A 24,382-nucleotide genomic window follows, 5' to 3' on the forward strand; every position below is an offset into this window, starting at 1 on the left:
CCAGAACCCATTCCCTAACATTAACCGTAACCTAATCCTTACCCCAACCCTAGGTTCTTTGGAGTTGTTTCGGCGTCTAACACTAACCCTTACCCTTACCCGAGCCCAAACCTTCACCCCAACTGTAATCCCAAACTTAAGCTTAACCCTAACCCTAACATTTACCCTAACCCCAAGCCTTACCCTACCCAACCATAGGTTCTTAGGGAGTTGTTCTGGCGCCTAACCCTAACCCTTACCCTCACCCTAACCCTAACCCAAACCCTAACCCCACCCTACCCCTAAACTCTAAACCTGACCATAACCCTAACCCTAACCCTAACCCCTAACCCCTAACCCTAACCCTAACCCTAACCCTAACCCACCAACCCCCTAACCCTAAACCCAAACCCAAACCCAAACCCAAACCAAACCCAAACCCAAACCCTAACCCTAACCCTAACCCTAACCCTAACCCTAACCCTAACCCTAACCCCAACCCTAACCCTAACCCCTAACCCTAACCCTAACCTTAAGGCTAACCCTTACCCATAGCCTACCCTTAACCTAAACCTTAACCTTAACCTTAATCCTGAACTGAAGCCTAATCCTAACAATAACCATAACCCTAACCCTAAGCCTCAACTGTAACCCTTTTCATACCCTAACCCAATCCTAAACTTGAGCCTAACACTTACCCTTACCCTAACCCTAACATTGACCTCAACCCCTAACCCTAAGCCTAATAACCCAAGCCTAGCGTAAGCACCATCAGGTATAATTGTGCCTATAACACCTATTATAAGACAATCAGTATTAAAGGTCAAGTTTTGAGAACAGGTTAACCCTAATCATAAACTTAACCTTAACCCTAACCCTATCATATACCCTAACCCTAACCTTAACCCAAACAAATCTTGTTTGCATCTTTAGAAGAAGTAAACACTGGTATAATATAATGGCATTAGAACATCAGAAAAAAGACTAGCAAATGGCAAGAGAATTTTCAAAAAACTTTTTATCATGAAATGTAAGGACTAACTCATATTATTTTGCTAATTTAAATTATTTAAAATGTATATAAATAACGCCCTCAATTTTCACACAAATGTCCAGTTATAGAATAAAAGTTACCACAAAAAAGCAGGAAAAAGATAAATATTATTATTATTAGGGGTTAAGGTTAGGTTCGGTTTAGGGTATAGGTTAGGTTAGGGTTAAGGTTAGGATTAGGCTTAGGGTTATAGTTAAGGTTATGGTTCGGGTTCTTGTTCGGATTCGGGTCATGGTTAGGATTAGACATCAGAACAACTCCTAAGAACCTAGGGTTAGGGTAAGACTTAGGGTTAGACTTCGGTATAGGATTAGGGTTAGACTTAGGGTTGGGGTAAATTAGGCTTAGGTTAGGGTTAGGTTTAGAGTTGTGGTTAGGGTTAGGCTTAAGTTTAAGATTAGGATTAGGGTTAAGGTTAGGGTTAAGCTTAAGTTTAGGATTAGGGTTAAGGTTAGGGTTAAGGTATATGTTAGAGTTATGGTTAAGGTTATGGTTATGCTTAGGCTTAGGTTAAGGTTAGGTTAGGGTTCGGGTTCTTGTTCGTGTTTGGGTCAGGGTTAGGATTAGACGCCAGAACAACTCCTAAGAACGTAGGGTTAGGGTAAGACTTAGAGTTATACTTCGGTATAGGATTAGGACTTAGGGTTAGGGTAACTTAGGCTTAGGGGTCTAGGATTAGGTTTAGAGTTAGGGTTAGGGGTAGGCTTAAGTTTAGGATTAGGGTTATGGTTAAGGTTAGGATTAGGGTATAGGTTAGGGTTAAGGTTAAGTTTAGGATTAGGTTTAAGGTTAGGGTTAGGGTTAGGGTTCTTGTTCGTGTTTGAGTTAGGGTAGGGTTAGAGTTAGGGTTAGGTTAGGTTAGGGTTAGGGGTTAAGATTAGACGCCAGAACAACTCCTAAGAACCATGGGTTATGGTAATGCTTCGGTTTAGGATTAGGGTTAGGTTAAGGGTTAGGGTTTGGCTTAGGGTTATGGATAGGGTTAGGATTGGGTGTAGGGTAGGGTTAAGGTTAGGACTAGGTTTCGGGTTAGGCTCATGGTTAGGTTAAAGGTTAAGTACAATTATTATACCAGATGGTGCCTAGGGTTAAGGTTAGGTTAATGTTAGGTTAGGGTTCGGGTTAGGCTTAAGTTTAGGATTAGGGTTAGGGTTAATGTAAGGGTTAGGGTTAGGCTTAAATTTAGAATTAGGGTTTGGGTTAGGGTTAGCTAAGGGTTATGATTAGGCTTAAGTTTAGGATTAGGGGGTTAAGGTTTGGGTTACGGTTAGGTAAGAGTTAGGGTTAGACGCCGGAACAATTCATAAGAACCTATGATTAGGGTACGGCTTAGGGTTAGGGTTAATCATAGGGTTAGGCTTAAGTTTGGCACTAGGGTTAGGGTGAAGGTTTGAGTTAGGGTTCGGGTGAGGGTTAGGATGTATTAGACGCCGGAACAACTCCTAAGGTAGGTGGGTTAGGGTAAGGATTAGGGTTACGGTTAAGGTTAAGGTTAGGGTTCGGATCTGGTCAGGGTTCGGATTAGACGCCGAACAACTCCTAAAACCTAGGGTTAGGGTAATGCTTCGGTTTAGGATTAGGGTTAGGTTAAGGCTTAGGGTTTGGCTTAGGGTTAGGGATAGGGTTAGGATTGGGTGTAGGTGTAGGGTAGGGTTAAGGTTAGGACTAGGTTTCGGGTTAGGCTCATGGTTAGGGTAAAGGTTAAGCACAATTATTATACCAGATGGTGCCTAAGTTTGGGCTTGGGTTAGGGATAGGGTTAAGGTTAGGTTAATGTTAGGGTTAGGGTTCGGGTTAGGGCTTAAGTTTAGGATTAGGGTTAGGGCTAAGGTTATGGTTCGGGTCAGGGTTAGGGTTATGCTTAGTTTAGGGTTATGGTTCGGGTTAGGGTTAGGCGTAGGGTTATGGTTATGTTTATTGTTAGGGCTAGGCTTAAGTTTAGGATTAGGGTTAGGATTAGGGTTAAGGGTTAGGCTTCGGGTTAGGATTAGTGATAGGGTATGGGTATGGGTAAGGGTTAGGCTTAAGGTTAGGATTAGGGTTCGGGTTAGGGTTAGGCTTAGGGCTATGGTTAGGATTAAATTTAGGATTAGGGTTAGGGTGATAGTTTGGGTTAGGGTTCGTGTAAAGGTTAGTGTTAGACGCCGGAACAACTCCTAAGAACCTAGGGTTAGGGTAAGGATTAGGGTTACGGTTAAGGTTCGGGTTCTGGTTAGGGTTAGGGTTGGACGGCGGAATAACTCATAAGAACCTTGGGTTAGGGTAATGCTTCGGTTTAGGATTAGGGTTAGGTTTAGGCTTAGGGTTAGGGATAGGCTTAGGTTAGTATTAGGCTTAGGTTAGGCTTATCGTTAGGTTAGGGTAAAGGTTAGGGTTAGGGTTATGGTCAGGGGCGTAGCAAGCGGGTGGACAGGATGGACGAAGTCCATGGGCCCCGAGAGTTCAGGGGCCCTGAGCAAAAGCGAAATGAAATAAGGGGTTCAGCTTGAGGTTCAGATGGATGAAAGCAGAGCCTTCATGGCTGAAATTGTAACACTCACCATACTCTCACTTTATTTTATGTAAGTGCAGTGTTTTGTCAAAAGCGATAGAGTGGTTTGTCCTATTGTACTTTATCTTGATGGGCCCCTGCAAGATTCGTCATAAGGCAGTTTAATAAAATTACACACCAAAATGATAATCTTCAAATTTATCATTTCGATCTTTGTGGTATTTACAATATTAATAGCAAGGGGCCCCTAGTATGTCGGAAAATCATGAAAATTGTGTTGCCATGTTCAAAATAATTAAAGAAAAAACGATTTTAATAGATTGCCTTCATCAGGCGTGGTACAATAAACAATCTCGACAGAATCTATGAAAATGTGGGTTGAGCATGTTGAGGGGCCTAATATATTCAAGTTTGACAATTTTGTTATTGTCATGACTGTGTAATAAAGACAAATGTGACGTAGTTAATACGGTTATATTATGATGAATCTCAACACAAGGAAGTATAGGAATCTTGGTGTGTAGAAATTTGAAATATAAACTTTAAGGGAATAACCCAAAAGTTTGATGAAGTCATAAACGAAAGTCCTTTTGTTTAGGGGTGGGTCAAAAAATGCCGAATACGTTAGTAAAAAGTAGTTAAAAGCTACCGTATTTAAAGCCATAATGTACGATGTTTTTGAAACGAGTTTGGTCATTTTTTTTTCAAAAACTGATTTTTTTACCATAATTGTAATGTTTACACATGCCAGTCCCAATTGGATTCAACCAAATTCATTGTGTTTTAGGACAAAAGCACACCGCCGTTAAGCGGATGAGATAATGAGTTTTCTGTAACATTCGTTACCACATTAGTTTGGATTAAAATGACCAGAAAACGTTTTTTATAATATTGCATATTTTTTTGGCAAATAATAATCAAATTAAAATTTGACTGAAATCGTATATTAATACTACAATTATTGAAATGCATAGGTCCATGGTAAAAGGAGCCCTGTACATGTACGGTACGTACAAGTGTACGTGGGAGGTTTTTTCTTATTTCAATGTAAAATATTTTCTATAGAACATGTAAATCGTTGACATGGAATGATTCATATAACTGGGATTTATGCACATTATTTTTTCAAAGGTTTCCATGACTACTTGATTCATGAGAAGACACATGAATAATTTTCATAATGATCAAATGACCCGTGAATTCTGTAAAGCTCAGAATAAAGTTCATTACACATGTTAGAGGTAGACTTAGGACTATTAAATTTAGTTACGATGATAAAGATATGGAATGACTTCCTCTTCAATTTTTTGCAGTCTATTAAAGTTTCAAAATTCATAACCATAATTCAATACATTTTAGGACAGGAATTAGACTTTAGAAACATGGAAACATATGAATTAATTTACAAAGTTTACAAAATTAATATTATTGTAAATGATTTTAATAGTGCACTTTGAAAATAAAAATGTGCAGCCTATACAGGGTGTCCCAGAAAAAATTACCGGGCGAATGAATTTGGACGTAAGTCGAGAAATATACATCAGAATCCAAAAATCTAAACATCAGCGTGTAGGCCATCTTATTCTGCATCTTATACGCTAATTTTGTTGGAATCGGTTGACTAATCGCGAAGAAAGGAGCGATTACACAACGCATGCGTCAATTCACTTCATTCCAAGTTTGAAAGAAAGATCATTCAACACAATGCGCACTAGTGGTTATCTCTCAATGGGCTTCCTATTTTGTTCTGTGAAATCCTTCTTTTTAAACATTCTGTTTCTTGCAAAACATTTAATTAGCTTTTGTTCAAATTCAAAAACCTGCACGATATTAAAAATGAAAGCTTGCATGTAAGATGATGCTCTGTACTTGTAAATATATTTTTCTTTAATGTTGATATAAATGTTTGATAAAGAATTATTGCATAAAGAATTCCAGCTGGCTTAAATAAATTCTCACACACATTAATGTTCTTGGAATATTTCCACGAAATTGCAATGCAAAGTTTTTAAACTTGACAAATCTTTTAAAACTTCAACATTAATGTTGCATGGTATCAAAAATCACACGTAAGCTGTAAGCACTCGATCATTGTCATTTTTGGCTCAAATGTTCTTTGGAATGTTAAAATATAACATATTTGCACAACATAAAGAATTAAAGTTGGAAAGCTTCCAATTGCAGAAATCAAAGTTTTCTCGGACAAACTTATTCATCTTCAGTGAAAGCATGAATGACATAATATCGTCGGATTATAAAAAAGATAATGTGGATTTAATTTGGAGATACACAATCTTTGGGAAGCGGTGAGCGAGTATGACAAAAAAGCGCCTGTTGATCAAACTTGGAATGAACTGCATTGATGTACGTATTATGTAATCGTTCATTTCTTCGCAACCAGTCAACCGAATCAAATAAAATTTTCATATGTGATGCACAACAAAATAAGCTATACGATACATTTTGAATTTATTGATTCTGATGTCTATTACTCGACTTACGTTCAATTTTATTCGCTCGGTAATTTTTTCTGGGACACCCTGTACAGTTTTTCATTGTTTATTATAGCCCAGCGTGTTAAAAAAAGTCGCTTACCCCTGCTTTAGATGGATGAGGATGACACTCTCATCATCACATCAATGACAGATGAATAAGTACGTTAACATCATTCCTAGTCATATAATAAACCAGCAACAAAGCTTCATAATGTTTGCCTGTTGTTTCCTGTGTGTCAATTACTTAAGGGAGGTGTTATGAGCGAACCTTGGTTTGGATTCCAGAGGGATGGTGCATGCCGGGGGTGCCTGTAAGAGGCAAAGCCATCAGAAAATGAATAACTGAGATCGCGCGCCAAATAAACTTACTGCAGTAATTTTCCAAGTCTTTAAAAAAGATAGACATAGGTGGGAATCGAACCCGGCACCTTCCGGTTCTGAATCAACAGATAGAGTATCACTAAGCCAACTTCCTATCTGCAATAAAACCTGTGACATTAATTCTTGATAATGTTTAACGGAAAAATCAATACTAGTGTACGATGTCATTCAAACTCAAATAGAAGTCCCACAACTAAAGCAGCAATCGATAAATCTGCTAACTCAATCATCAAATAATCAATCGAAAAATAAATAAATAAATAAATAAATAAATAAATAAATAAATAAATAAATAAATAAATAAATAAATAAATAAATGTGTCCGTTCTCTCGAGCCCCAAAACGTCATTAAATAAATAAATAAAATAAATAAATAAATAAATAAATAAAACAAATAAATAGATAAATAAATAAATAAATAAATAAATAAATAAATAAATAAATAAATAAATAAATGTGTCCGTTCTCTCGAGCCCCAAAACATCATTAAATAAATAAATAAAATAAATAAGTAAAACAAATATAAATAAATAAATAAATAAATAAATAAATAAATAAATAAATAAATAAATAAATAAATAAATAAATAAATAATACAAACAGAAATTATAAATTAGTTTTTCTAGGCCCTACGCTGGAAAAATAAAGCAGCATAAGAAAAATAACAGACGCACGGATTCGAACAAGCGACGCTCAGAACAGCAACTAAGAAACCACAACGCCTTAGACCACTCGGCCATAGAAGCACACAGATACACAAAAATATATTAACCTTTAACGTTGGCACATGACACGGGCACATGTCTGTGGGTAAAGATACTGCATGATAGAAAGGCGTGCAAAGGGTCTATCCCTGAAGTTAATGGTCATTGACATGTAACCAATTCTTTGTATACCAGCTACACTCAACCTATACAAAGAAGTATATTATTAGGCGTTGACGCAATCATGAATGCGGGAAGTATAAAACCATAATCGCCACTCGTGCACTTGTTTGAGTCCACAGGTATTCCGGAAACAGCCTTCAACCTCGAATTCAGAGGTCGATTTTGGGTTGTTACATGCAAATACAAACTAATTATATCATGAAAAAACCACCAAGAGGACTCCGATACTTATTCAGAGCCAATCTACATTCTGTTATTTACAAAAGCCGACGGTCAAAGTAAAATTATAAAAGGAGCAAAACCAGATATCAACGTTAAATCACGGTAAGCCTAAAATCGCATCGAAAACGCGATTAATAATAGACCGTGATTTAACTGGATTGACTAGATTCATACATGAAAACTTAGACCTATTTGGGCTATTTGACGTAATGTAGCTTTCATAATTTTCGGCATCTGGCAACACCGCATTAAAATTAAACTTCATTTATTGTTTCGAAACATTCAGAATAGTTGACCATGATGATAAACCGACTCTACATACAACTCATTACATTACATGTGCTAAATCTAGGGCAAAATGCAGCAAATTTTCTTTTTATGATAATTTTGAATTTTTACAAAATGTATGTTTTTCTGGCAACACCTTGCTTAGAGAAATAAATTTCCCCAAGCTGTTCTTATTAGATATGTTGGGGGCAAGGTATGTTCTACCAATAACCATAACGACAAAATCCTAGGTGAGCGCAAAAGTTATTTTTTCGTATCACCAAAATCGGTAAAAAAATGGCATTTTTCAAATTTGAAAAACTTGCAGTGTTGCCAGGTCCGAAATCGATATTTAAAAAACGACTCTCTAAGCACGACTTCGTTTGTAGATAGAACAAGGATGGGGCTTTTTATGATACAATTTATTTTAAATACCAACTTGTATATTAAGGCAACGAGGCGCCCTTTTAAGGGCAATTTTTACTTTTTTAGCTCCAAAATAGGCGAAAATTGTAAAAAACACAAATCGGGCCGTTGCTGAATTTTCGAAATGCATTTTTGTAACCTCCAAACAAAGTCCTTTCACCTCAGCAAGTAAAAATTTTTTGACCGTGGCCAACCCTACTAAATAAATATCTGATATTGCACTTAACATTTTTCTCATATTGTATGTTTAACTACCTGACAACTAATGGTTTAATTGCTTTTAAAATAATGCCAGAAAATGAGAACAATCAAATAGCTACATATTGATACCAAATTGAATTCATTTTTGTCAGTGAAACTTGTGTTTTGGTGATTTGTATGTCCCCTTACCCTTTAATATTGTCATATTTTACGCTGTTAGACATGGGGTATTAACATTTTTCTCATATTGTATGTTTAACTACCTGACAACTAATGGTTTAATTGCTTTTAAAATAATGCCAGAAAATGAGAACAATGAAATAGCTACATATTGATACCAAATTGAATTCATTTTCGTCAGTGAAACTTGTGTTTTGGTGATTTGTATGTCCCCTTACCCCTTAATATTGTCATATTTTACGCTGTTAGACATGGGGTATTAACATTTTTCTCATATTGTATGTTTAACTACCTGTCAACTAATGGTTTAATTGCTTTTAAAATAATACCAGAACATGAGAACAATCAAATAGCTACATATTGATACCCAAATGAATTCATTTTCATCAGTAAAACTTGTGTTTTGGTGATTTGTATGTCCCCTGCCCCTTAATATTGTCATATTTTACGCTGTTAGACATGGAATATTGACATTTTTCTCATATTTTATGTTTAACTACCTGACAACTAATGGTTTAATTGCTTTTAGAATAATGTCTGAAAATGAGAACAATCAAATAGCTACATATTGATACCAAATGGAATTCATTTTTCGTCAGTGAAACTTGTGTTTTGGTGGTTTGTATGTCCCCTTACCCCTTAATATTGTCATATTTTATGCTGTTGGACATTGAATATTAACATGTTCGTACATTTTATGTCTATCTACCTGACAACTAATGGTTTAATTGCTTTTAAAATAATACTAGAAAGTTGGAACTATCAATTGACTACATATTGATACTAAAATGAATTTATTTTCATCAGTAAAACTTGAGTTTTGGTGATTTGAATGTCCCCTACACCTTAATATTGTCATATTTTACGGTACTACACATGAAAAATTAACATTTTTAAAACATTTTATGTCTATCCAGCTAAGAATTAATGGTTATTTTGCTTTAAAAGATTACAACAACCAAATAGCTATATATTGATGCCAAAATGAATGAATTATAATAAATAAATGTCGAGTTACGTTGGTTTGTACGTCCCCTAACCTTTAATATTGTCATATTTTACGCTGTTACACATTGGATAATTAACATTTTCATCATATTTTATGCCTATCTTATGGTTTTCTGTTAAAAATTATACTGGATAGTTAGAACAATCAATAAGCTACATGTTGATACCAAAATGAATTCATTATTATGAGTAAAGGTTGAGTTATGGTAGTTTTTATTTCCCCTACCCCTTAATAATGCCATATTTGACATGGTTATACATGGAAAAGTAACCTTTTCTCACATTTATGTCTATCTACCTGACAATTAATGTTAGCGTTGCTTTAAAATAATACTAAAACGTTTGAACAATCAATTAGCTACATATTAATTCCAAAATGAATTCATTATCATGAGTTGAAGTTGAGTTATGATGGTTTATATTTCACCTGCTGCTACTACATGTGGAAAAGTAACTATTTTTGTTTACATTTTCAGTCTATTTTCCTGACAAACAGCGGTTGATCTCACCCCGCACATATAAATATTCAAAACATTACATGAATGGCAACTTACCAAACAAATGTTGTTAATATAACTGATATAGTTCAGCCAAGTGACATATGTGATGCGATCAAGCAAAATCAGTCGGAACTCGGCAATAATAAATTTTCAGTTTCTTATAGGATAGTAAAAAGGATTTACAAAGCTTGATTTTGCAGAAACCCCCATTGAAATTGAACATCCAGTTCCAAAGATATGAGCAATTAAAGCGTTTCCAAAACAATAGGAAACAAAAAAGAAATATTGCCTTTGTTTGGCTATATCTCAAAATCGATATTTCCGAGTTCCGACTGATTTTGCTTGATCGCATCACATATTAAGACACGTAAAACACCCCAACCCTGAACCCTATACAGGGAGAAAAATGCAAAATTAGTCACAAAATTTATCAGGGGTGTAGTACCACCTTAAAGATTAAATATCTATACTATTAAAGAGGAACTTGCCGATAATCGATAATGATCGATTCATCGGTATCATGTCAGAGATTATAGATGACAAATAAATTAATAAATAGATAAATAAATAAGTTTTAGCATTTCCAGATGAATGGTAAATGCATAGATAAATAGATAAATATTAATAAATCCAAATAATTATTTGGATTTATTCGGTAGATCAACCAATGGTGGCCCCGCTATTGTAGGCCTACGGTTCGTTAACGCCTTGCTTCGTTGCTACGGACAAGCTACGCGTATACTATACGCGCATGTTCAATACGAGGGCGCAATTTCGTATTACTTTGTAAAATTGTATCACCGTTTGCAATGGTAGGCCTACTGTAACCGCTACACAGATGATTTTCGAAAAATGTCCAAGTGATCTAATATTTTGAAAGGGATATTAGTTTATCCGTTCGTGGTGACTTTCGATGGAGAGTGGGCATTATGAGGCATGGTAACCGACTAACCGCAACCGCTATAATAATAAATCAACTGCATTCGTTTATGATAACTTTCGGAAACTTCTTTTGTGATGACTTTCCGAAGATTTTAAATTCAAGGTAGGTCTAGGCATATTTTGGAAAGTAATTTGAGTTTATTCGTTTGTCAGGTTGTGATGAATTTCGATGGGGAGTGTGGGGCATTATTAGCATGGTAACCGCAACCGCTATAATATCTCAACAAAAAACAACAATAGAGTAGATCTTTTTTTGATATTGGGGAGGGATGAAAAGTAGGTATATTAATAGTGAATCCGGCATCTTTTGGCAACATTAACAATGGCGTAGATTTCTTTTGACATGGGGGATGGGTCCGTTTAAATCAATTTCTTGCAATAGGCCTACAGTGAAGCCAGCTTCTTGGCAACAGAATAATTCATGGCAAGGTAATTAGGCCTATTGGTGAATTATATTGTGCAAAAGTGGAACAAATTCGCACGAAGACCGCAAAATTGGCACTTTTAGTTTGGCCAAAAATGAGATTAATTTGGTCAGAAACCCACATCTATTATACATGTGTCAACTTGGGGGTGATTGTACGGACCCTTGACCCCATCAAAATATGGGGGGGGGGGGGTATCCCCCACCCCACCACCGGAATTTACGCCTATGTAACTCAACCTTCTTGAAACCCAATGTTGCTATAGGCCTATACTTGATGAAGAAACAAATATAAACTAGAGCAACTGTGCCCTTTGCAAGGCCGGGCACGAGGTAAGTTAGGCGGATGACTGTGACGATCTGGTTTGACCTGACCTTTGACCTCGGATGACCTTTGCGGTTTTATTATTCTCCCCAAGTGTCAGGGATCATGTTTAGAATGTCATAAGAATCATTGCAATTAAATTTGAGCATTTTAGAAAACTTGACCTTTGAAGACCCCTTTGATGACCTTAAATGAATTAATGTCATAAGGATCATTGCATTTAAATTTCAGCTTAAGGGTACATGCCACAAAATAGCTTTCCATAGACTTTACGTGCGAAATAGGCGTCACGTTTTAGGCTATAAGTCGAGTGACGTCTTACTTTGGAATATATATTTGATATCATCTTAATCAGAACGAAATTCTAAAGAGGCTAAAACATCGTTTTAGGCCTTGAAAATGATTTTATTATCTTTTATCTTAATTCACTACATTTTGAATTAATTGTAAGAAATTTTGGGTTATTTTCTTTTCCTACTTTAGACAGGATGTCGATTTCAAGCACAAGCATGATAGCCGACATTTTTTTCATTTTTTTGCACATGAATGCACAATGGTTGCTGTTTTGCTATTTTCATGAAGATATTAATTGATGTTAAGAGTAAACGTTCTTTGAACATCTTTTACAAGTACATAACTTCAAAATTAAAACATTCTCAGTACCTGCAGAATATTTAAAAAGACAAGAAATGTCAATCAAGTAGGCCTACCCTCCAGCGTCACTTTTAACCCATTTTGTCCAAAAAGCAAATGTAATGAATGGCTATTTGAAATGAAATATTAATATAAATTAAACTTTGAATGTTTATAACAATTTAAAATACTGGACAGTGGTATAAATAAAGCAAATTAGAAACTTATTATATCTTAAATCTAATTTTTTATGTAATTTTATTAAAATTGAAGGCAAAAACTTGAGTTTAAATGACAAAAAAATTGGTTAAAAATAACAATGAAATTGAAAAACTTCTTTGTAATTTAAACACCAATAAACAATGTTTTCAATATTTTGAAACTCTTCTTTATTCATATCAAAAGGTTTCAAACTTCTACCAAACGCACATACAGCGAAAAACCTTGCGGCGTCCATCAACGCGCTTGTTGATGTCCATCCCCTTTTCTTCCCGTGCATTTTAAATAGATAAAGACGCGCGGAAAACGCATAGAATTGCTCCTTAAAGGGTACATGCTACAAAATAGCTTTCCATAGACTTTACGTGCAAAATTGGGGTCACGTTTTAGGCTATAAGTCGAGTTACGTCTTACTTTGAAATATATATTTGATATCATCTTAATCAGAACAAAATTCTGCATAACATATCTGAAAATGACACCATATTTTAGGTCTACTTTTTGAGAAAAATAGCGCTATATAAAAAGACCCGATTTTCCCGTGTTTACGTCCGACTGCTAACCGCGTTTTGACCTCGTGTGTTCATGCGCTCATCATCGTAAACATCACTCAAATTTTCGCGTTTTCTGTTTAAATTAGTAGAGATCACATTCACAAGTTCTAGCAAAACACGATTTGCAACACTAAAATTGTTAACATTGGACCGATTTTGCACATTTTTTATGCAAAGTTGGGATTATAGTCGTGATAAACTTTTACCGGAAACCGCTTCACAGGCGGATTTAGTGGTATGAACCCTTAAATGGAGCAACTTTAAATTTGACCTGACCTTTGACCTCGGATGACCTTTGCAGTTTTATACTCCCCAAGTGTCAGGGATCATTGTCCCCAAGTTACAGCCTAATCGGAGCACCTTCAAATTTGACCTGACCTTTGACCTCACATGACCTTTGCGGTTCCATACTCTCCAAGAGTCAAGGATCATTTTCCCCGAGTTACAGCCCAATCAGAGCAACTTCAAATTTGACCTGACCTTTGACCTCACATGACCTTTGCGGTTTCATACTCCCGAAGTGTCAGGGATCATTTCCCCTGACTTACAGCCCACTTGGAGCAACTTTAAATTTGACCTGACGTTTGACCTCACATGACCTTTGCAGTTTCATACTCCCCAAGAGTCAAAGATCATTTTCCCCTAGTTACAGCCCAATCAGAGCAACTTCTAATTTGACCTGACCTTTGACCTCATATGACCTTTTGTGGTTTCATACTCCCCCCCAAGTGTCAGGGATCATTTCCCCTGACTTACAGCCCAATTGGAGCAACTTTAAATCTGACCTGACCTTTGACCTCACATGACCTTTGTGGTTTTATACTCCCCAAGTGTCAGGGATCATTGTCCCCAAGTTACAGCCTGATCGGAGCAACTTTAAATTTGACCTGACCTTTGACCTCATATGACATTTGCGGTTTCATACTCCCCAAGTGTCAGGGATCATTTTCCCTGAGTTACAGCCCAATTGGAGCAACATTCAATTTGACCTGACCTTTGACCTCACATGACCTTTGCAGTTTTATACTCCCTAAGTGTCAGGAGTCATTTCCCCGAGTTGCAGCCCAATCAGAGCAACTTCAAATTTGACCTGACCTTTGACCTTGGATGACCTTTGCGGTTTTATACAAGTGTCAGGGATCATTGTCCCCAAGTTATCATTTTATTACCTTTCTATTTATTTACTTCTATCTATTTATTTCTCTTCATTTCTTCCTCTTTCTCTCTTACTCCAATCCCCTCTCATTCTTCATATCCCTCTTTCACCTCATTCTCCTCATCCCTTCCCAAGAGCTCTCACAGAAGAGCTGCCCCCTTCAGTACGCCACTGTTTATGACATTCTCCTTCTTAAAATAAAATAAAATGTCAATTTCTGAAACAACTTTTATATAGGCCTATACCGGTATACTTATTATTTGTTACATGTATACGTATAGCTATTACCATTATACAGTACTATAGACATGTAGACATGGCAGCCTTGATGGGTAATCATTCAGCAAGCACATTCAATTTATTTAAATGAAGCACCTGAAGTCAGTGGGGTGATCACGAACTGTACTCAGCGGCTAATGTGTGCTTTCTGTGCTTACGGCTACTCAATCACATATTTGTGTGTTATTGTAACAAAAGGTACTTTTTTCGTTCCAGACGTCGCTTTCACGCGCCTTTCGTTTGATCACTTATTGACAATAACCTGCTAGGTAAAGCGTTAATACACTGTCGGGTCAGCTTACCGATTTAATGGCGGAAGCCCTTGTCCCAAACAAAAGGTACCTTTCGATGAATAGCTTGTCAGATTTCAAATCGGCACAAGGTTTCAATGCGTTACGTAATCTATTTCTTCTCCATCTTTAATAGCTCCATGGTGGTGCCAGTATAATAATTATAGTTGCTCAAACTCCATATACAAAAAGCAACTAACTTTATTGAGGGCGTTTCTTTGATATATGCTTCTAGACGGGGTTTTACGGTACTTTCAAGAGAAAGTCAGGTATTTGTAATTTGTGTCTGGAAGAGAAGTTTACAATTTTGTGTCTGTTAAATAGAAGAAGTGAGCTAATAAATAAATGTAGGTATGGCAACAGGCCAGCAAGCCGTGTTAAAAAAGAAGTAGTTTTAAATTTGTGCTTAGCTAATCAGTTACCTGAAGATTGCAGGGCATGAAACACAGTGTTGTGGCACTCGGTGTGTAAACCATATCAATTTGTATTACAGCTCTACCCATCTGGGTATCGAGCACTCTCAAACTGTTAGTGATACTTTTACATATGTTTATAAGTAAATAATAAAGTAAGTAAGTAAATAATAAATAAATAAATAAATAAATAAATAAATAAATAAATAAATAAATAAATAAATAAATAAAAATAAATAAATAAAAAATAAAAAATAAAAAAAAATAAATAAATAAATAAAAAAAAAAAAAATGAGTGATGTTTGTACAGGAGGCGGGGCTGTGCAATAAACATGAGCCTGGGGTAAATCAAATCGACATCAAAGGAACAATGTGTTACGTAATCTATTGCTTCTCCTTTGATATCAATCCTTTTATTCAGCAAATTAGCATCGAACCTCCAGCAAATGTTCACAACCGTAGCCACGCCCTCTATGGTCGCTATTTCAGTGATTGACAGTGAGTTTCGATGATGTAATGCAAATGTGGCGCTGGCCATCTGGTCACGTGCGCATTAATAAAACCGCATTTATAAATATACACGAAGTCCCGAAGTACACTGATTGGGATTGTGAGGCTTTATCTACTATCAGAATGCGCTTGCAAAAAAAAAAAAAAAAAAAAGACGGATTTTATACTTCCCTGTTTAAATCTTTTAAACTAAATTGTTTAAAAGAAACTGTGTGCATTTCAAACAGAAATTGCTTAAAATCGTAAACCATTTCCCATAAACAGCGCAATCTTAAGTTCTGAAATAAGAGTGTAATGAAAATTGAATAACAATCAAAGACATACCGAAGGATGTGTTACAGACTTGTTTATTCAGCAACGTTAAAAAACGGGCCATTGGGCTATTTCATTAAACATATATACACCGACTATGCAAGACATGAAATGAACCTCCCACACAGGGGATGTTGAGTCTTTCATTAAACGCCATTTGAAATTCACATTCCCAGTGCAGAAGATTTACGTCACGTCTTCTACATGTATAGGAGGTGTTTCAACTAAAATAACCCATTACATTTTATAATGTACTAACCATTTCTAACTGTTAAAATCCTTTCTCACATTTCTAACTGTGTTCGTTGTGTCTTCATTTCTGTCCGTTTAAATAGACATTGATAGTACTATTTGGATGCAGGCATTAACACTTAGATATTATCAGCTTTATGGCCGTCAAGATGCTGCAGCGATGGCGGAGAAGTTTACGGAAGATTGCTTTTTTTTTAGATAAAGGACGTCCCCTACAAAGGGGTAGAGAGGGTAAGTTGGACATTATTTTATTTTAATGCAGGCGAATGGTAAAATTATATCCCATCGTGTAGAGTAAGTAACTGTATGATGTTATTATGTTACATTATTGCCGCCGTCTTTGCAACTGAATATGCTACAGCTAATTAAAGACAATAGTGAGTAGATATTGTTAACATATTTGTTTATTCATTAGTTGTCCAGAATGCATATGAAAAGCTATTCGAACAAGGTGTGACATCCAGTAGCTTCGGCTTTTTCGATGGGGTACCAATTGGGAGCACTGATTATTTGAGTGTCGTCGTCCAGGAAGGGCTCCGTGACGATAAAGACAGACCGATTAAGTCAGTGTGAGTGATTAGTTGGTTAATAATTATAAGGGAACAGTGATGTTTATGATGAAAACACACGTTTGTCTGTAAACACACGTCACTCAGGAAACTTAGTTTTTAATCATTACACCCAAAACTGACAGTGAGCTGGTTTGCCAAATTCTGTCAAGGATCATTTTATCTTGTACATGGGCACAGAGTCTTTTAAAAAACATTTGAAAAACTATTTAGTGAATAACAGTACTGAAGAGCAGGACTCTTAAATTTTGTTGTCTCGGTTTTCTGCTCAGTGACCTATTTTATCCGTCTTCATGGCCTGTGTTGGTCTGGTGGGTGGGCATGGGGTGTTGCATGGTGGGTTTGTCGGGTTTGGTGGGCCGGGGAGGAGGGGGATCCATGTGTCTGATAGGTAGGGGTCACTGAGCAGATTTCCATCTTATATGTAATGATGTGTACATGTACATCCATATCGGAAGGGCGGGCTTGTCGGCTGCTGCATGTGTCTCTTTCCATAATGTTGGCTTTGGGTAGATGCTGGACTCGTCCTGGGTCCCGGTCGCTTGGGGTCGTCCCCGGGTTGCCTGGTTTGGGAAGGTTTTTGTATTCCTGCATGTAGGCAATGTGTCTTGGGGATGATTTGGTGTGGCCTCCACGTGGCATGGGTCTGGTTTTTGTTCCTGGCTGGTAGGTGGGGGGGAGACAGGTGTGATGGCTGGCGGCTGCACCCTTGTGATGTGGATGTACACACAATGTGTTGAAATAGTGCAATACACTAGACGAAGTTTTGGATGAGAAAACGGACATTTTGATGAGAAACGGCCAAAATGGTGAGAATTTAAATTTTCTCATTCTTTTGGATGAGAAAATAATAATGTTTGTTTTGAGCTCAGCGGGGATTAGCAATTCTCACCAGTTTTAATAAGACAATAATGATTGACACATACACCAGGAAGTTTCTCATCCAAAAGAATGAGAAGATTTAAATTCTCATCATTTTGGCCGTTTCTCATCAAAATGTCCGTTTTCTCATCCAAAACTTCCTCTAGTGTTAAACATTGTCATTATCGTCCCCTCTCATTTACACATTAAATTGCGTTGACACTGTTGAATAAAATAATCAAAAGTAAATAAATTATATTTTTACAATTTTTTTCATTTTTAATGATGAGTCATTAAGTAACTTTGTCTGAATAAGATGTATTAATATTTTGGATTTTGGCATTTACATCAAATTTACATCACATTTCTTGAAAATGCACGTTGATTGTTTTGTTCTTCACTTTAATATTTGAATTGAGGATAAATTCCCAAAACACATTGCTCGGGGTGTCGCCTCCGTCTATGAATCTCTGGCTTTCTGTTTATATGGGTCGAAATGATTGTACTCTACTGATCACGAACCAAAAACGTACAAGTTGTGCAGTGGTTTGCTATCTACTGAAGATAAACCCTGCTATCTACTGAAGATAAATCTTGCCTCTGCGGTAATTCACTTCCAGTGGCTCAATCAGTGATCAATTTAGCACAAAGTTTGGCATTTATTATCGAATATTTATTAATTGTACACAATTTAAATATATTTGCAATGAAAATGATTTTTTTAACACTTAATATCAAAATGTGGTCTTTTCTCATAAAAAAGTACCTAATTTACATCAAAAAAAACCTATAATATTCAATATTTATATTGACCGATCCCTAAAATATAAAGATCCCCCATAGAAAATAATATTGTGTATATAAAGTTCTTACTTTCAGGAATAATATCTGAAAAAAATCATTAAATTCTACTAAAACATTTTAAATTGGCAGGCAAAACACTCTTGACAATAGAACAGTTTTTACATAGGCCTAGGTTTACATGGTGCGCTACACATTTTCATTGACCGTTCCCTTAATTTAATCAATATCATGCTGTCCAATTCAGAAAACATGACACAATTATCATTGTGATAAAGTGTGCCAAATTTAGTTGTAATACCTGCTTTTGTTTTACAGATATGAGCCAAAAACCAATTTTAGATGAAATATTTTTGACATCGCAAATACAATCCCGGTCATAATTGTTCGAACACTTTAACATGGGTAATTCAAATATGCCCCCATTCCCCTGATCAATGTTGTTGCTTGTTTTTTGGTCATGAACCCTAGAAACATCCAACATTGATTGGTGGGGCAGGGGGAGGGTTGTAGTAGTAGGAAATGGTTCAGACTTCACGTCAAAGAAAGCGAAATTTTAATATGTCCAGTATATCAGAAATACGGTCTCAAACGGTCCTACTTTGACACAAGTGTTCGAACGACTTATGTCCGGGATTCTAGTTGTATTGGCGATGTCCACAAAAATCATCTAAAATTGGTTTTTGGCTCATATCTTTAAAACTGAAGCAGCTATTACAACCAAATTTGGCACGTTTTATCACAACAATATGTTCTCAGTTTCATAAAAATGGGCAGTATTAAATATTGTAAATTAAGGGAACGGTCAATGAAAATGTATACCGACCATAAAAACCATGCAAATTCACATTCTAAGAAAATCTATGTGTAAATGCGCAAGGATATGTTTTCAAATTCATATCCTTGTAGGTCCTGGTGATCATAAGGATGAATACTAGTAAACATGGTAAATATATAGTCAACGATTTAGGGATAAATCACAGGAAAATATGAATCATCTTCATGAAACAACATATTTAACTTATAGCACAACAAACGGAGTGTAGGAGAATCTGCCTGAAATACTAAGAAGATACAATAAACTGCGCATACTATTGACATTTTGCATTTTAGTTGAAAAAATAAAACAGTTTGACAACAGTTGCTCTGCAAAGTTATTTGAAAGAAAATGTTCCTGAAATATTGATAACCATACGCGCATCTTTAGGGAACAAACCAAAAGATCGATGACGTCCTATAAACGTAACTGGTTTCGTTTCTCAGCCGACCCCTCCTCCCTGCCAGAAACGTAATAATGAAATGTTGAAAATTTGACATAATAATAATATTGACACGTTCTTCAGACCGATGTTTTTGTACAAACGTAATCGAGTATTTTACCCTCCCCTAAACGAAACTAGTTTCGTTTATAGGACGTCATCGATCTTTTGGTTTGTTCCCTTAACAGTAGCGGATTATCGATGGTATGCATTGATTTGCGTATGGTATACCGTTGGCTTATCGTCATGTGCGCATCCTAAAATGCAAAGTCCATACAGTAGGCCTATATTTAAATTTCACGATTAGACTTAGTTTTGGAACGAGACTGAATGAAGGACTTGCTACATAATGATTATGAAGGAATTCTTTATGATGCGTTAACTCGCATACGGATTTGTTGTATGTTTGAATGATATATAAATAAATAATTAAATAAATAAATAATTACGTATGCCCAGACCTACGTATGATAATTATGTATGTATGTACGTATTTATACGATAATAAGGTTGTCTCACCACTAATTAATGAATATTTCTTATCTCAACATCTTTTTATATTCCTACTCTACATTTATATTTTTCAGAGTCCTTCTGCTACTAAAAAGGGTAGATGAAGGTGTATGTTATCAAATACATCTTAAAATGGAAATATAGATATTGCGACTATTAGGTATCCGGAAGGACAATCAGGAGAGGATTCTACCAACAAATCGGGGCCTTAAATGTATTTACAATGCAAGCCACAGTATTTTCATGATCAAATGATCTGCAATATGAAAAAACACCAACAAATGAGACATTATGTATAGTATGTTTTTGTAAAAAGTGGATTTCTTGAAACCTTAATTAATTATAGGTCAATGAATGCGTCTTACTTGTTGAGAGTGAAATTGTACAAAATAATGCACGCGTACTGAGATGTTGATGCGTCTAATGCACGAGCCCCGAATATTGTACAATTTCCCGAGCAACAAGTAATACACATTTATTAACCTATTTCATACACGAGAAAAAACAGCCCTGATTTTAAATTACTAGCCGTGCATTTTCCAACATATTTGGTGACAATTTTGTTATAAAAATAGCAAAAATGACGGGATTTTTTTCTCGTGTATGAAATTAATAAATGCGTATCACTTATTGCTCGAGAAATTATACACAACTAGATTTCGCGGTTCTCGGGTTGGGCGGTTCTCGTGATAGGCCTATCTCTAATTACCCAACACCCTTTACCCATAATACTTGTCCTGACCTTTCAAACTACTATACGATATACGGCTCTCAATGATTAAGACACAACTATATCAACTCTGTTTTGTAGCTGTGACGCTTACTTCGGAACCTATAATCTGAATATCCATTGTTCGCCTCTTCCAAACCCTGTCCTGCAACCACATCGGAGGACCCAAAAAATATCCGAAATTTTAGTAGGCCTAGTGTCTGGATGTAGGCCGTCAAATCAATCGGGAGACATGTGAACGCAAACGGGTTACATAGGCCTTATCATAACTGATGATTTTTATGTTAATCATGTCTTTAAAATAGGCCTATAATTGGTCCGATGAGATGCACCTGTTAGTCACTGTAATGCTTTCCGATGCTCGCACTGCGCCCGTCGGTACTCCACGCACTACGCGATAGCGCACCGCGCGCACGCGATACGCACCACGAGCTCGCGTTATGCGCACCGCGAGCACGCGTTAGCGAGCCACGCGATCGCGATAGCGCGCGGACAGAGGACGGACGGACGGACGGACGGACACGCCATAATTAGTATTAAGATAATGCACTTGTACTGAGATGTTGATGCGTCTAATGCACTTCCCCTTCGAGGCTCGTGCATTAGACGCATCAACATCTCAGTACGCGTGCATTATTGTGTACAATTTCTCACTCAACAAGTGATACTCATGTATTAACCTATAATTCATACACTCCTATATCAAAGCAGCCAATCAGAAAAGCGGTTAGAAAAATACGAAACATGCATTGAATGTGTATATTTTGCACTCCGAGTACTACGCGCAGTGTTTCGCGCGCGTTCGGGCGGATTCTTCGTTCGGATTGATGCATTTATATTTGTTTCTATTTTCCAAATTTTTTAGTGAGAATTCATTATAAAAACAGAAAAATAACGTGTTTTTTCTTCTTAAACTTGTATTACTTGTTGCTCGAGAAATTAGACAAAATAATGCACTTGCGCTGATGTTGATGCGTCTAATGCACTCCCGTGTATTAGACGTTTAGTTCTAAAAGTAAACAAAAGTGTGATTTTCAAATAGCATCGCGGTTTATTCCGTATCTTTTTGTATTTTGTAGCATCAAAACAAGCTGAAACAAAGGTAAACAGTCACAGTTCCGTTTAAACAATTATTTTATGGAAGTTGAAGTGAAAGATGACGAAACCGAGGAGAAAATACGCAGTATTTGGTGTTTTCACATCGCGTTTGTTGTTTGTTTACATCTGAGACCCCAATATTGATTAAGCGACGTCATCAGAAAACGGTCTATACAATATGAATGCACTCCGCGTATTTTTCTAACGGCTTTTCTGATTGGCTATGTGGTTCTAAGATTGTACGAAAGAGAAATAATGTAGTTCTCTATTCTGAGACAATAGTTATAATTATTTAAAACATACAAAAATGTATGTAAGCCCTATACTAAAGCGTGCAAATAAACGCCGGATATTGTATAGCATAGTAAGCTTAAACATTGCACAGGTAAACATCTAAAAAAAGTAACTAATCCCTTAAATAGTGACCATTATTAAAAACGGGCGATTTTATTATAAATCCGTAAAATGCGTTGGAAGCAGAATTTATTTCTGCGCATTTTGACACCTCATTTGTAGCAATTGTCTAAATTTTGACGCCGCAGCGTACATTTAAATCAATGTAACCCAAGATTTGAAAGTCGCAGTAAATTCTATTGATGTATTCAGTAAAATGGAAGGAAATCTGCTTGTTTCATGCATTTGGGGGTCAAAATGTCTGGAAAATCAATATCAATATTGTCACTAGTGGCAAATGGTGGTCATAGACCACAAACCTAGCTGGGGCATGTTGGTGTTGTGGAGGTATCTGACCCTTACAGGTGTCCAGAAAATGCAACTTTAAGATTTGACCCCAGATGACCTTTCACCTGACCCCTGCAAAATGTTCCAAAATGTTCCCCTGGTCATCAAGTTTGTTGTCACTGATTTTGAGCCCCATACCCCTTACAGATATCCAGAAAATGAAATTACAAGATTTGACCTCAGATAACCTTTGACCTGACCCCTGCAATGTGTTCTAAAATGTTCCCCTGATCATTAAGTTTGTTGTCAGCAAGTTTGAACCCTGAACACCTTACAGTTGTCCAGAAAATGCATTTCTAAAATTTGACCTCTGCATGACCTTTGACCTGACCCCTGCAAAATGTTCCCCTGGTCATGAGATTTGTTGTCACCGAGTTTGAGCCCCATACCCCTTACAAATGTCCAGATAATGCAATTGTAAGATTTGACCGCCTTACTTAATGACCTTTGACCCCAATTCTATGAACAAGCTATGGGCACTTGGTATTGCCAATGTATATATGCAAGTAACGACATTGTGCTATGTAATATGTGGCAGAAGAAACATTTTGAAGGTATTTGGTTATATACCAGAAATGCCCCTTTAATGACCTTTGACGCCAATTATGTGTACAAGCTATGGACCCTCAGTATAGCCGATGCACATGTGCAAGTGACCAAGTGACGTCATTGTGCTATGTAATTATGTGACAGAAGAAACATTTTGAAGGTATTTGGTTATATACCAAAAATTCCCCCTTAATGACCTTTGACCCCAATTCTGTTTACACCCTATGGGTAGCGGATATATATGTGCTAGTAACGTAATTGTAGGGTGTAACATTTAGGAGGAGAAGCATTTTGAAATTGTTGCCAGAAGAAGAAGCAGAATCGGATAGCATTACAGTGCCTAGCTAGGGGTGTAAACCCCAGCTAGATAAATAACTTCCGACTAGCTATAGTGGAAAAAATCAATGTTCATCATAGCTATAATATCCACAACAACAGTGACCATCTGAATGGTGAAATCGGAGTAGTGGCTGACATCACCTTCTTGGAGGTCAGTGAAGTGAAATTAGAGTTGTGAAGGGGTGGTTTTATTACCCAATTGGGTAATCAAATTCCAGCTGCAAGTCTGATTCTACTTTTGATCTCTGTTCTGACTATACAGTATACTTCCATGATTATATTTGCAAGTGACATAGCATTTTGAATTTGTTATGTGCCTCCAGATAACAGAGTAGAAGTTTTTTGTACCCAAATTGTCAAAGGATATTCAACGAATATACAAATATATTGGGGTTCAAGAACTGTGCTCTGATAGATGAGATTTGTTGGCAACGGAAGAACAAACCCAAACAATTATAATGGTTTGTTTCCAACGGAAGAACAAACCCAAACAATTATAATACCTAGCTAAACCCCCCAGCT

The 24,382-nt window shown here is 36.5% G+C and overlaps 1 long non-coding RNA gene across 4 annotated transcripts in view; it reads left to right on the forward strand.

The window, feature by feature from the left end:
• Positions 1-20,710, forward strand: part of LOC140146860 (uncharacterized) — a 42,046-nt gene extending 21,336 nt beyond the window's left edge. For all 4 annotated transcript variants that reach the window (XR_011858326.1, XR_011858328.1, XR_011858325.1 and 1 more), the window contains exons 3-5: positions 16,484-16,631; positions 16,816-16,969; positions 20,478-20,710. This is a non-coding gene — a long non-coding RNA (uncharacterized lncRNA). The remainder of the gene's footprint in view (positions 1-16,483; positions 16,632-16,815; positions 16,970-20,477) is intronic.
• The last annotated feature ends 3,672 nt before the right edge of the window (positions 20,711-24,382 follow it).

Source organism: Amphiura filiformis, chromosome 2 (assembly GCF_039555335.1).
Source record: "Amphiura filiformis chromosome 2, Afil_fr2py, whole genome shotgun sequence".
In the NCBI taxonomy this organism is placed as follows: Eukaryota; Metazoa; Echinodermata; class Ophiuroidea; order Amphilepidida; family Amphiuridae; genus Amphiura; species Amphiura filiformis.